Source organism: Ovis aries, chromosome X (genome assembly GCF_016772045.2).
Source record: "Ovis aries strain OAR_USU_Benz2616 breed Rambouillet chromosome X, ARS-UI_Ramb_v3.0, whole genome shotgun sequence".
NCBI lineage: Eukaryota > Metazoa > Chordata > Mammalia > Artiodactyla > Bovidae > Ovis > Ovis aries.
In genome coordinates, this window is record NC_056080.1 from 99,072,943 (window position 1) to 99,086,494 (window position 13,552).

General features: G+C 45.0%; 1 protein-coding gene across 8 annotated transcripts in view; it reads right to left on the bottom strand.

Moving 5' to 3' along the window:
• Window positions 1-8,645, bottom strand: part of FHL1 (four and a half LIM domains 1) — a 64,373-nt gene extending 55,728 nt beyond the window's left edge. For 3 of the 8 annotated variants that reach the window (XM_042241549.1, XM_042241548.1, XM_027962753.2), the window contains exon 1: window positions 8,532-8,645. The gene's annotated coding sequence lies outside the window, so the exon portion shown is untranslated. Of the gene's footprint in view, window positions 1-1,616; window positions 7,964-8,186; window positions 8,264-8,318; window positions 8,444-8,508 lie in introns of those variants that run through there. The other 5 variants (XM_042241540.1, XM_042241542.2, XM_042241545.2 and 2 more) reach the window with 5 other exon arrangements.
• Window positions 8,646-13,552: the final 4,907 nt, after the last annotated feature.

A 13,552-nucleotide genomic window follows, 5' to 3' on the forward strand; every position in this document is an offset into this window, starting at 1 on the left:
TACTTTTGTACTATCCTTATCAAAACAACATTGACAATAAAATCTCTACATTGCCAGCTATCATGTCTTTAGTACTGAAAAGCATATTTAGAATTTTGTGGATTTTGCAAATTCTTGTGATTAGAACATCTACTATGGAGTATGTCCTGAACATATGTAAGAACCAGAGTTTTTAGGTGGGTAAATAGAACCTACAGAAAGTAGAATGCTGGCAACCACGACTTATTTTGATAGCTCTTTTCTTTTTCTAGGTTTCATTGCACTTACAAAGCCAGTACATATGTATCTTTTATCTGTGTATTTTACACCTAGAGTACTCCCAAAATTAAGTGCAAGCAAATCTCGTTGGTTTAAATACAGAGGAAAACCCATTGTCAGAAGAGAAATACAGTGTACGGCAGGAAGCTGGGAAGAGCTGGCAGCTCACTGACAATATACATACTCATTAGCAGGCAATAATGAGGAACAGGAGCAAAAACTACTTCAGAACACACCCCTAGGCAAGGGTACAATTTTCTCATTTGTTCAAATAGTAAGCCCTTGGCAGGGAGTATCCATAATCATTATTCCATGTAGCTTTAGCATTTGCTGGGCCCCTGGCCACAGAGAAGGGATGATTTTGTGTTAAAGGCTTACATGTGTACGCAGCCTATGTAATCACCGGATGCACTTTGTTGAATTCTGTGCTAGCAGTGACATTTCTGTATCAAGTGACACTGGATCTCACCGCACACCTGCTCTGGAGAGCAGCTTCCCTGCCTATTCTATGCCGAAAAACAGAGCTGGTCCAGGGTGGGCTAACTGTAATACTGGCAAACGAGGGAAGGGGAAGACAGAGCGGCAGAGGAACTTGATGAGGACTCCAGGAGCCTGGAAAAAAGGCAAGTGGGCAGAGTCCGTTGGACACCCCCCAACAAAAAAAGAAGAAGAAAAGTCACCCTGAGAGTAAAATAGACATTCAGGCAAAGGAGATATGAAGAGAGTGACCCACGCAGCTACAGAAAGAACAAAGACGGCCAAGAAAGAAAGGGAGGGAAGTTGAAGAATTAATTTTTTTAACGGTGCTAGAGTTAAAACAACGTTTGCACATGTGGGAGCACGTGCATGCGCATTTGCTGCAACTGAACTTAAACTAAGTTTGGAAGCAAATACATCTTTAAAATTTCTTCTCCACAATTTTAACTTTCCCACAATTTTAAGACATCTCATTTTATAAAGGCAAAGGAAACTTTCATGCGGCAGTGGCTCCAATTGGGGCCTTCCAGGCTAGTATGTGTAAAGACTCTTATAAAGTTGCTGCTGCATTTCTGTGATTCTAGGCATATTCCATAGGCTTTGGTACTTGTCCTTACCTCCCGGGCCAAAAGAAATTAAAAGCTAGCTGCTCAAAAGAGGTTTCCCACCACTAATGTTCAATTTCAATAAAGCAAATAACATGATAAACTCCTGCAAACAACTGTTTTGATCATTTTCTGAAATTAGGAAAATCATGGCCTTTTTGGTATCCTTTACTATATAGTTAACATACTTTCACCATAATAACTTGTTCTCTTGAGAGACAGGCCAACAGAAGGTTCTAGCTTTGAAGAGTTATTAATTAGGAAATTAAAACTTACCTACACATGGAGGACCTAAAACTTCAAATTGGAACTCTGACATTAACACATCATACAACCTTGGATCATGTGCTTGGCCTCTTTGAGCCTCAGTTTTCTCATCTGTAAAACAAAGGGAGGTGGATCCTGACAGCCCTTTAGCTGAAATTCTCCTACTCAAGTTGGAGGAGGAGGTATTTTAAGGAGCTTACAGGAGGAGGCCACATGATCTTTCTCTAACTCTTGGATGGCATTCCCATTTCACTCTTCATGACCACGACTTCTATCTGGAGATGCAACAGTAATTCAGACTTTTTGGTAAAATTTTTTTTAAAAAAAATTAAAAATTAAAAATTTTTTAAAAACCTAAGACTACACTTATAAACTGGAGACTCTGCAATGGACTTGGGTCCATCATTAAAAAAAATTACTGCATTAAAAAAGAAATTCAAAACACTATCACTAATTTCAGAGAAGGCAATGGCACCCCACTCCAGTATTCTTGCCTGGAAAATCCCACGGATGGAGGAGCCTGGTAGGCTGCAGTCCATGGGATCGCTAAGAGTCGGACACAACTGAGCGACTTCACTTTCACTTTTCATTTTCATGCATTGGAGAAGGAAATGGCAACCCACTCCAGTGTTCTTGCCTGGAGAATCCCAGGGACGGGGGAGCCTGGTGGGCTGCCGTCTATGGGGTCGCACAGAGTCAGACACGACTGAAGTGACTTAGCATAGCATCACTAATTTGGGGGTGGTGGATTATAACTGATTTTTATTTTCTTTAGGCTTGTCTGTATTTTCTGAATTTCCCCTCAATGAAAAAGTGCCGTTCTTATTTTAAAAATAGATTTTCAAAATGATTAATGTGTTCCTGCAAGTTTTACCAGATTTCTCAAGTCCACTCTAAAATCCTGGGGGAAGGGGTAACAAAATCAGGCAGTATCACAAAGCATGTCCACATGCAGTGGTTGATTATTCAAGTGGCTGATTGCTATAGTCAGAACCAGGACATTATTATTATCATCAGAATCTATGGCTCACAGTTTTATGTGGAAATCAAAATGTACATTTTATCTAGATAATCTTTCTTTTTTTTTCCAGCATCCTGGCCTTTGAGAATCATGGTTAAAATTTCTTTAAAGTAAACGAAATGAAACATGAGGTACTTCTTCTACCCACACACACACAAAAAGCTTGCTGGACAAAATATGGTTGCTATTGGGCTGGTTTTTATTTTTCCTCTTTTTATGCATCTAAAGTTAAAATAAATATTTAGCTGTCAAAACAAAACACACACCCCCATATGGAAAACACAAGTATGAATTTGATGATGTTTATTGTAAAAACAATGTTCACAGCAAAAACAAATGTTTAAATTGTATACAAAGACTACAAAACTAAATGCTGTCATTGTTAAGTTCTATACAGCAGGTGAAAAAAGGCAGAAGGTAAGCCGTGGAAAGGATATACACGCAATTAGGTAACTTTTAGTTTCACCATTATAAAAACAGTGTTTAAAACTTTCCCGGTAGGCAGACTACAAAGTTCTCCAAAATGACAACTGCAGTTTCAGTTTGGGTAGAACTCTAGAACAAATTTCATACTGAACTGCATTCTCCTCAGTTGAGGAAGGTATAGTGGTTCACCTCTCCACTCTCCTCCTGGATGTAATCCATTTCTACATGTTACCTCTGAAAGGACTTTTTACCTAGGACTACTCACTCACCTCTCTGCAGTAGGCTCCTTGCCTCACCCCCTTCAGCAACCCAAGCTTCAGAGAACGCAGCAAGCGACAATGGCTTAGTCATAGGACTGAAGTTCAAATCCCAACTCTGCCGCTTATTAGTTGTGTAATCTTAGACAAGGTACTTAACCAACTTCATCCGTGCATCATAACCACTTTGCACAGTTGCTGTCAGGATCAAATTACATAATGGGTATAAATTCAATTCATATTTTCTTTTTTAAAAAATTATTTAGCTACCTCAGGTCTCAGTTGGATCACGCGGGATATTCATTGTGGCATGAGGACTTATTGCCTCACGGCATATGGGATCTTAGTTCCCCAACCAGGGATTGAACCTGCATCCCCTGCACTACAAGGCAGCTTCTCAACTGCTGGACCACCAAGAAGTCCCTCACATATTTTCTAGAGTTATAGTAGGCCTTCAAGTAATGTCAGTTCTCTTTCTCCCCCTACTTCCATACGATCAAATTTAACATTCATAGTTTTAATTACTCTTCAGCAAACTCAATGGTATATAGGACATATTGTAATTTTGATTTTAAGTAAGATTTTGAATGGAGCACACCACAAGGGAGACAGTATGATGTTGTGCTCAAAACCATGAACTTCTGAGGAGTAGCAGACAATCTTAATTTTGGTGTCTCTGTTTAACCATGACCAGCTGTGACACCAAGGGCAAATTACCTCTCTGAGCCTGGTTCTTCATTTAAAAACTGAAGTGACTATACAATGTATACAGGGACCTGGCACAGGGTTAAGTACCATAAATGATAGCTTTTATCAGCCTTAATTATTTGGGTTGATGTTCAGGAACTAGTTACTCTTAAGACTAGTTAAGTAAGCGCAACTCCTTATTCACTTCAAGACACTTAGTGTTCTCTCCTAAAATTACGTTTTACTGCATTTCATACAGGAAATTACATCAACCTCAGCATTATTCACAACTGGGGTCAGGTGATACTCTGTTGTGGGGGGCTGCCCCGTGCATCATAGAATGTTTAAGCCTCTTGCCTGACCTCTACCCACTAGACATACGCAAAGCTGTGACCACCAAAACTCTTTCCAGACATTGTTCAATGTCCCCTAGGGGGCAAAAGTGCCCCAGTTCAAAATCACTGGTCTAGAACTACCCGCAGATGGGAACTCTCAAAAACTTGGGAGGCAGCCCCGCAGGAGGACAAAGTTTTACTCGTACTCTCATTTAGTTTTATATACTCCTCCATGCTCCATCATTCATTGGTACCCATAAGTCAAAGCTGACCATAGAAAAATAAATTTTTTGGCCCAATTTGCTGTCAGAAGCTGCTTTAAGTCACAGGAAAGAACGCTGGCCTGTTTGTGTTTTCACTACTCTGTACGTGCATGCTAAGTCACTTTTGTCATGTCCGACTCTTTGCAACCCTATGGACTGTAGCCCACCAGGCTCCTCTGTCCATGGGATTCTCCAGGCAAGAACACTGGAGTTGGTTGCCAGGCTCTCCTCCAGAAGATCTTCCCAATCCAGGGATCAAACCTACGTCTCTTATATGTCTCCTGCCCTGGCAGGCGGGTTCTTTTCCACTAGCACCACCTGGGAAGCCCCACTACTCTATACAATCATACAAAATGTTGAACTTTAAAAACCAAGAAATCTGCTATGTCTTAATTACATAAAAAATTTAAAAGGCCATTGACCTTAAGATGACTTATAAATCATATTACCCAAACTGACAGACTATGTCTTCGTTGGGAAGGTGAGATGGTATTTATACAGTGACTAAATACCCCAGAAAAAATGGCTCCCATTTGCACAGCTGTAGCATGTTTACTGTCCAGTCCAAAAGACTCTGGACAACTCTCGATTATTCACAATGAATTCACTGTCTATTTTTCATTTTAATAACTGCACCAGAAAGCAGGAGCCATTGCTTATCCACTGTGCATGTAGCAGAGAGCCTCCAACAGAGGCAGTAACTCAGCAAATGTTGGTTGAATAAATAAATGGCCATATAATCTGCTTAATTAAGTACTCTGTTGACCAAAGAGAAAAAAGAACCCTTCTTTGCTCTCATCCAACAGGAGCTGAAAGAAAAGATCTTTTAAGAGAAAATAATTATAGTCTACTCCCTTTTACTCCAAACCCAAACAAGTGGAAAGTTCAATTAACCAAAAAAATTTTGTAGGTAAAAGTTGGGGATAGCAGCCAAATAGATAAGGCCTAGAGTTCAAGCAAGCATGAACATTTGTTCAACTCCCACAAGGTCATAAAAGTTGGCACAAGAGGGAAAGAAGGGAACCCGGAGGTGGGAAGCAGGAAAACGGAGCTGGATCAGCCTCAGGAGGTTAACGGGGCCATCCTTCAGTGAACAGCTCTTTTTTTTTTTTTAATGTCAAAACTTTATAGAGGTGAGAGTCAAGGTCTTAAATTAATTTGTAGGCTTGATTTACAAATTACTTTTCAAATGGATATAAGCAAAACTTTTAAGAATATTTAGAGAAACTTCCCTGGTCGTCCAGTAGTTAGGAATCCGCCCTGCAATGCAGGGGACGCGGTTAGATCTCTAGTTAGGAACTAAGATCCCACGTGCCACAGAAGAACTAAGCCTTAGTGCAGCAATGAAAGTTCCTGCATATCGCAACTAAGCCAAGTAAGTGTAAAAAAATATTTGGAAAGATATATGACCATATTTTTGTTAATTTTTGAAGTTTATTTTTTTTCTCTCCTCCTCCAGTCCTGCAGGGCAAACAACACATTCTCAAAAAGCTAGGTAAAAGACACTTCATTTACTCCTTTTGTCTAGAGAAATTCTAGGGCTCACCACCATCACATGCTTCTCTCTGTAAAAAATTTCACCACTCCCAGCATTTTATTCACATGAGAAAATATCAGATTTAAATTGCACTTTTAATGTATTATTTTTAGATCATTGACCAGTGTATAGAATTGGATATCACATTAACATTAGAAATGGTGCAAACAATAGTGTTCATTTAAATGTACTCTCATCCATCTTTGAGATCAAAACCTCTATTTCCACTTAAAACATTTCCAGTTTATCATTTCCAGTACACAAATAAATTATCTTGTTTAAGTGGTCCATTAGTTGGACACATTAAGTTAGCTTCAATTTCCTGGTATCACATAAGGGGAATTTTACCAATTTAAATCTTATACCATTTTTTGAAACTTTCACTCAAAAATCTAGACTTGGTTGAAAAAAAAAAAAGTTTTCGTTCTCCAAAAATTCAATATGGGAATGGTAGCTCAGAATTTCAAAAACCAGATATAGTTACAGACTCTGTATGGTAGTCTTAAGACTATATACTTATTGGTAGGTGGCTTGCACAAATCATGGTATATATGGCCAGTTTCCTGTTGCATAAAGATTATATTTGCTCTTAAAAATGTTAAATAAGCATTTTTAAAGACTAAAGGTAAAGACTAGATTGGAACCTTATGCAACCAAAATGGGAAAGCATATATAGCCTCACCACATTAAAGGCCTGAACCTTTTCAGCATGTATTCTTCCTAAGCAAATATGAGCATGAGTTTCCAAAAGCAAAGCAACCATCCCAGAAGCCCTTGCTTCCTCAGTGTAAAGAATGGGGAGGGTTCTGTTGTGTTCCTGGAGATGAGCTGGGGAGGAAAAGGCTTCGCAAAATTTCAAGGGGCTCATAATTTAAATGTATGCTACTCTGCAAATGTTCACATTTCCAAGGAACAACATAAAATTTACATTAAAACTGTCTTAATCAAGATAACGAAAAAAAAATTATTCCTGCTGCTCTATAAGCTTGCCATAGATTTGATAACCCAGGGAAGAATTACAAGCAATTACAAAATGATGGCTCCAATTAGGAAAACTGGATCTACTCCAAATTCAAATCAAAGGGGGCTCAGACAATCCCGATGGAATAATTTAAATGACTATAAGGGACTTCCAGCAAAGACGTACGTTTAATTCTATTTCGACATCTTCTGAAAGCCAAGGAAAATACTACAACGACGTATCTCTTGCACTTCAGGAAATTCAAAAACCACCTGGAATCCCCTTAATAAACCTTGTTCTCTTCTTTTCCCAAGGGGTCTCGCTGGTACAGGGTTTGTATTGTAAGGGGCAATCAAAACAAACCTGAGAAACCCGTACTGTCTCAAACGCAGAAAACCATATAGCGCTGAACACAAACCACACCAAGTCTATCCTTGCCGATTTCCAAATCTCTACCTAGTCCTGGATGCCTGCGAAGAGGCCGCAAGGAATGGAAGAGAAAAGAGAAACTTCGAAAGCAGAAACCTCTCTCCCAGAGCCTAGAACAGACAGCACCTTGTTGGGATTTCACGCTCTTTGAGACGGAAAGGTCACACCCTGCAGTTTTGAAAATCCACCTTCTAAGACTCAACCCGTATTACAGAACCTTCCTCCAGCTTCTCTAGGTTTCGCGCTGGAGCTGAAATCCCCCTCTCCCCACCCCCATTCGCCCACCCCCCGCCATCCCCTAAGAGAAGAACCAGAGCGGGCCCTCCATGTCCTCCTCTTTCCCTCTGCACTCCACCCCCACTCCTCGAACCACCCCCCAGCATCCTCGACGAGAAAACCCTGGGAGCCCCTCACCTCTGCTCCTTCTCCTGCACACTCCCGCCCGCCCTCCTCGTTGTGCGAACCGAGGCAGGTTCCCCCTCCCTCCCCACCCTCAAGAAAACCGAGGGGAGCCCCCCTTCCTCTTTACCCCTCCCCGTAACCCCAGCTAGCTATCCTCGTCGAGGGAAAAGAAAGGTGGCCCCCACCTCGCCCCACCCCCATTGCCCTCCATCCCCGGGCAGAAAGCCCCGGGCCCCCGCACGCTCGGTCCCCACTCCCCACCATTCCGAAGAGGAAAATGGGGAGAATCCCCTCCTCCCTCGCGCTGCCGCCACCTCCAGGCGCTCCCGGTCCCCTCCACCCGCCACCCCGGCGACGAGAGCCCGAAAACCGAGGGGAGGCTGAGGCACGCACCGGCGGGAGGGCAGGGGAGGGGACCCCGCGGCCGGCTGGCCCGCAGTCCCCACCCCGGGCCGGACGGCCGAGGCCCGAGGCCCCAGATACCCGCCCGGGGGCCAGCCCGCGGGCAGCGGCGGGGTAGAAGGGTAGCCGCTCCCCCGGGACGCGGGCCCACGGGGCGGGAGGCACACACGCATGCACTCACACGCGGAGAGAAAGCGGGCTTACTGCCTGGGGATGCTCGTCCGCGCGGCTGTCTCGGCGGCGGCCGCTGCCAGCACCGATACCGAGGCGCGGCGGCGGCGGCTGCGGACTGAGCCCCCTCGGCCGGGCGGTGGATGTAGGGCGCGGGAGGGGCGCGAGAGGAGGGGCGCGCGGGGGAGGCGGGGATGGAGGGCGCGCGCGCGCGGGGGCGGGGGCGGGCGCGGCTGGCCGGGGGCGGGGCGGGGCGCGCGCCAGCCGGGGCCCGGCCCGCGGGGGCTGCGGTGCGGGGCGCGCGCGCCGGGGCCCGCCAGGCCGGGGGCGGGGTGAGGCGGGGGCGCCACGCACCACGCGCGGCCACGTGCCCCCGCCTGGGGAGCGGCCCGCCGACTGCAAGGCGCGGGCGCGCGGGGAAGGTGGCTGCGAGGAGGCGGGGGCGAGCGCTTCCTCGGCGGGCAGGCTGCGGCGTGGGAGGCCGAGGGGAGGGCGGGCTGGGGGCGCCCAAGGCCCCCCCTCCCTCGCGCCGCAGCCCTCGAGGCCGGCGGGGAGTCACGAGTCACTGCAGGCAGCCGCGGCCGGCGCCGGGGAGGTGGGAGCAACAAAGGGAGTCGAGCGAAGGTGGCGTCACCCGGGGCCCCAGCTAACCTGCGCACCCCCTGCAAAGCGGCCGGGGTCTGGGGCGCACCGCGATTTGGCCCCCGACTGCAGGAGCCTCGTGGTTCTGAGGGACGCCAGAGGACTCACCGGCGACCCTTCCCCTTAGTAATCGGCCGGAGGGACCGGAAAGGATCCCCAACCATGAGCCAAAAGCCACCATACAGAGGGCTTTACATCATTCGGAAAAGCACCGATGGCAGAGCAGCACGTGGCTACTCATTCATTCACTCAACATTCGGTTTACTGAGCCCTCACCGTGTGCCAAGCACTCTGCCAGGCGCTCAGGGAACAGGGCAAAGTCAAGCAGAACACCCTCCACTTGCCCTCGGAGCTTGCAATCTAGTGGGGAAGACACACGACCAAGAAGTGAGAAAATAATCAAATTTGGCAATAGGCCTGTGCAGGGAAAAAAGAGGGTGCAAACTGTGTGGTTAGGAAAGTAGGAGGTGGCATTTAGCCCAGCCCTGAAACTTATAAAATGGCAACTATTGGAAGAGCCAGGAGAAAAGCCTTGCAGAAAGAGGAAGCAGACGTATGAAACCCAGGAGGGACAACTCTTACCTCCTTAAGATTAAGAGGTGGTGGTTGTGATCAGCACCAAAAGAGCTAGGGAGAGCAGCATAAGCCTGGATAGGTTGGCAGGGACCAGATGGTGGACTGCATTCTATTCAATGGACAGGCCGTTTTATTCCAAAATCAATGGAAGGCCAGTGAATGAATGACTTTACCCCTGGAGCATGGCATGACCTGATTTATATTTCTTTTCTGTTCCTTTTTCCTTTGGGGATAATTGTAGATTCACATGTTTGTAAGAAATAATACAGAGAAATCCCATGTATTTTTTTACTGGGTACTTACCCAGTTTCCCCTTGTATGATGCAAGATCATGAGTACAAAATCATAACCAGAATATTGACATTAGTATAATCTACCAATCTTATTATTTCCTTGGTTTTATTTTTACTTTTCCATTGTATAGTTGCTAAGTCATGTCCAATTCTTTTGCAACCCCATAGACTGCAGCCCACCAGGCTCCTCTGTCCATGAGATTTTTCCAGGCAGAATACTGGAGTGGGTTTACATTTCCTTCAGGGGATCTTCCTGACCCAGGGATCGAACCCACATCTCTTGCATTGGCAGGCAGATTCTTTACCACTGAGCCACCAGGGAAACCTTATTTATAGTTAATTCTATCCAATTTTATCATGATTTTATCACCTGTAGACTCATATATCCACCACCACAGTTGGCATACAAAATACTTTCATCATTGCAAGAATCCATTCTGTTGCTCCTGTAGCCTCAGCCACCTCCCCAGCACCACCCTCACCGCCCCCCCGCCCCACCCCCCGGCCGCCAGTTCCTTGCCATTGGCAACCATTCATCTGTGCTCCATTTCTATAATTCGGTTAAGAATGTTATGTAAATGAGTCATATGGTGTGTAACTTTTGGGGATTGTTGTGTGTTTTTTTTCACTCAGCTTAATTTACGAGTCATCCAAGTTGTGCGTGTCTGAAGTTTGCCCTCTTTTATTGTTGAGTGGTATTCCAGATCCAATTTGTATTTTTAAAAGATCACCTTGACTACCTATGTGGAATAAGGTTCAGAGGAGACTGAGGCTCAAAACAGGAAAACTAGTTAGGATGCTTCCTAATAATCCTTATCAAAGTGGATGGTGGTTTCTATTAGGCTGGTGCCTGTAGAGGGAAGTGGAAGGATTTGATGAAACAGGTTAGGTGAGGAAAATAGAGTTAAAGTAGAGACAGCATAGTAGAGATGGTTGTTTTGAGATGTTTCACTGTAAAGGGGAACAGAAGTGGAGTGGAATGGGAGGGACAAGTAGGGACAAGAGAAGATTCCTTTCTCTCTTCTTCATTTGAGAGATGAGAGCATGTGGAGGGATAACCAGTAGGGAGGGATTGCTGATGGCTTACCAGTGGAGTCAGTCCCTGCCTAGCCCAGAGGAAAGGAGAGCTGGGGCCCTCCGCCTGCTGAAAGAAGTTCTCCACTGTAAAGACAGCACAAGTATATGCTGATCAGGGATCTGGGGGGTGGGGGAGTCAGGGAAGGGCGGTTATAACTCCTGTTTCCCCCCTAGTGCACAAACTGGGCACTGGCCTCCCATAGAGGGGAGCATACATCCTTGGAAGTTTCCCTTTTCTTCCTCTGGTGCGTAGCTCTTCCCCTTTCCCATTCCAAGCCCTAAAGTTTGGTCTTTCTGGATGGTTGGAGAGGCTGTGGCTTCACACTTGCTAGAAAAAGTCAATCTGTCCCACCTGATCCCAAGAAACTTCTGAACAATGAACTCCGTTGCAGGTAATTCTGGGACTAGAGTGCCAGCTCCCAGCTTTATTTTGGGGGCTCCAAAATCACTGCAGATGGTGACTGCAGCCATGAAATTAAAAGACAGTTGCTCCTTGGAAGAAAAGCTATGACAGACCTAGACAGCATATTAAAAAGCAGAGACATTATTTTGCCAACAAAAGTCCATCTAATCAAAGTTATGATTTTTCCCATAGTCATGTATGGATGTGAGAGTTGGACTATAAAAAAAGCTGAGCATTGAAGAACTGGTGCTTTTGAACTGTGGTATTGGAGAAGACTTCTGAGAGTCCCTTGGACTGCAAGGAGATCCAACCAGCCCATCCTAAAGGAAATCAGTCCTGAGTATTCATTGGAAGGACTGATATTGAAGCTCCAATACTTTGGCCACCAGATGCGAAGAACTGACTCATTGGAAAAGACCCTGATGCTGGGGAAGATTGAAGGCAGGAGGAGAAGGGGATGACAGAAGAAGAGATGCCTGGGTGGCATCACCAACTCGAAGGGCATAAATTTGAGCAAGCTTCAGGAGTTGGTGATGGACAGGGAAGCCTGGCGTGCTGCAGTCCATGGGATCACAAAGAATCAGACACGACTGAGCAACTGAATTGAACTGAACTGAACCCAGCTCCTAAACAGCCCAGAGGCATCCAAGAGGGGGGGCTCTAGGAAGGGCCCTCTCCCAGAGAACCTTCTGGCTGTCTAGCCATTTGGCATTCAATAAGTGTTACTTGTGGTTCATTCCTCACAAGATCCTTTCTTTCTTCCCCACTTCCTTTCTCCATCTTTCCTTTCCCCCTTCCTTCTGCTGCCCACACTCTTTCCTCCCTTCCTCCCTTCTGCAGATGTTTGTGTCCTGCTCCTACTAGGTGCAAGGTCCAGATCTCCCACATTGCCCATGCTTGGTCTACATTCTAGACCAGTCCTATCTGCCTCTTTACACTTCATCTCCTTGGATTTGAACTCAACTTTTGTGGGTCATGGAAACACATTGTTCCACTTAAAATATGTGGGAGACTGTGTTGCAGAATAAGCAAAACAGATAAAAGGAAAGAGGCTGCCCAAATTGTGAACTTGTGTGCTACATTCTGGTACTGTTTTCAGCATCAAGAAGCAAAAAAGAAATAAAACAGACTAAAATCAGATGGTATGATCTCAGATCTGATCTTTTTAATTTCTGTTTGAGTAATGAAATAGGCCCAAGGACAAGGGTCTTAGATTTCGACAGAATTTAAAGCACCCTGGGAAGGAAATATGAAGCATTTTTTAGCATATGAAGTTATCAACTCCTTTGCCTTGTCTTCAAAAAGTACAGGCTGACCAATGATTCTGTTATTTAAAGTGTATTACCTACCAGACAGTTTATATGCATCATTTTATTTAGTCCTCATTTTATTTACTCTTCAGTTGAGTTCAATTGCTCAGTCGTGTCTGACTCTTCATGACCCCCTGGACTGCAGCACACCAGGCTTCCCTGTCCGTCACCAACTCATGGAGTTTGCTCAAACTCATGTCCATCGAGTCGGTGATGCCATCCAACCATCTCATCCTCTGTCATCCCCTTCTCCTCCTGCCTTCAATCTTACCCAGCATCAGGGTTTTTTCAAATGAGTCAGTTCTTCACATCAAGTATTGGAGCTTCAGCTTCAATATCAGTCCTTCCAATGAACATTCAGGACTGATTTTGTTTAGGATTGACTGGTTTAATCTCCTTGCAGTCCAAGGGATTCTCAAGAGTCTTCTCCAACACCACAGTTCAAAAGCATCAATTCTTCAGTGCTCAGCTTTCTTTATAGTCCAACTCTCACATCCATACATGACTACTGGAAAAACCATAGCTTTGACTAGATGGACCTTGTTGGCAAAGTAATGTCTCTGTTTTTTAACATGCTGTCTAAGTCTGTCATAGCTTTTTTTCCAAGGAGCAAGTGTCTTTTAATTTCATGGCTGCAATCACCATCTGCAGTGATTTTGGAGCCCAAGAAAATAAAGTCTGTCACTGTTTCCATTGTTTTCCCATCTATTTGCCATGAAATGATGGAACCAGACGCCATGATCTTAGTTTTCT